This window comes from Rhea americana, unplaced genomic scaffold (genome assembly GCF_003343005.1).
Source record: "Rhea americana isolate MKP2758 unplaced genomic scaffold, rheAme1 scaffold_484, whole genome shotgun sequence".
Taxonomy (NCBI): domain Eukaryota; kingdom Metazoa; phylum Chordata; class Aves; order Rheiformes; family Rheidae; genus Rhea; species Rhea americana.
The window spans coordinates 207235-208459 of record NW_028186628.1 but is presented as its reverse complement, the minus strand read 5'-3'; the positions used below and the strand labels follow the sequence as shown (position 1 = coordinate 208459).

At 62.7% G+C, this 1225-nt stretch overlaps 1 protein-coding gene across 1 annotated transcript in view; it reads left to right on the top strand.

The window, feature by feature from the left end:
- The window catches only part of MEF2D (myocyte enhancer factor 2D), an 18351-nt gene that overhangs the window by 14855 nt on the left and 2271 nt on the right, over positions 1 to 1225 (top strand). The window lies entirely within an intron of this gene.

Genomic DNA, 1225 nt, shown 5'->3' with positions numbered 1-1225 from the left:
CGGAGGGGACCCCGCGCTGGGCGTCGGGTCCCGCGGTTTCCGCCCCGTCGCTGCGGCGGGATGGTGGGCTGCCTTCYCCGGCCGACCGGCTGCTCTGTTTGCACTGGGAAGCTGAGAAATGGGCGGGGGAAAAAAAAGTCTAGAATCCGTCCGTTTGTTACCGAGCAAAATTTGTAAAGAAATCTGAATCTCCCGTGGCGTGCCACCCGTTCCCACCCTGCAAGAGGTAAAGCTTTAAATTAGAAAAATAGGAATACGTTGCTCATTTGTGTTTAAGAGTGCAATTGAAACAGGGAAGATTTCGAGGCCCTGAACGATACGGGGGAGCTGCTTGGGAAACCGGCTGAGCTCTGGGATGGTTCGGTGGAAAGGGAAAAGGACACGAGGGAAACGGAGAAGCTCCCTTCSCTCGCCGGCGGCTCGCGCCAGCGCGGCCGGGCCGGGCATCGGCGACGGAGCGGAGCCGCCCTGCCCCCGAAATCACTGCGACGAGCTCGGCACGGCTTCCGGAGCGGGTCCCTCGCCCGTCCGCCCGCTGCTGCCAAACGACACAAACCCTGCCCGGACGCCCCTCTTCGTCCCGTGCTGGACAAAGCCCGGAGCCGCTCCCGCTGCCTTCCGCAAAGCTGCCTCGCTCCCGGCTTGCTCCCGGCCGCGCGCCCCGAAACCCGCGCGGAGCGGAAAGTCGCGGTCGGATTTGGCGCTCGCTCCAAGGAGGCGCCGCACGGATGCAGCTTCCAGCTCAGCGCCTGAAAACGTCCTCGGATGCCGCCGAAACGGAACCAGAGCTGCGTTTTTCGAAGCTGTCGCTCAGCGGGAAACCCTCCGGAAACCCGGCGAAAACGAGCGGCCGGGGCGGGCGACGAGCGCGCCCCGGTCTCCGCGGCAGGTTTTGTGTGGTTTTGCTTAAAAAAAAAAAAAAAAGAGAAAAAATAAAGAATTGCCCTGTCCTGCTCCCCGCGCTCCGCCGGGGAGGTGGGCCGGTGCCGGGACGGGCTGCGGCGCTGCTCCGGGCACGAGCCCAGGCCTTTGCTTTGGAAATCAGGCGGGACTGACGGCATCTCTCAGCGGTGTCGTTTTATTTTATTTTATTTTTTTTTCTCGTCACCGTCTTGCGTGGGGGAAAAAAAATTAAGACACGGACACACGCAAAACCGCGGCGGCGCGGAAGGTCCTTCGCCGCGCGGGCCTCGCTCCGGAGGGGGCGCGAAGCCGCCGGTCCCCT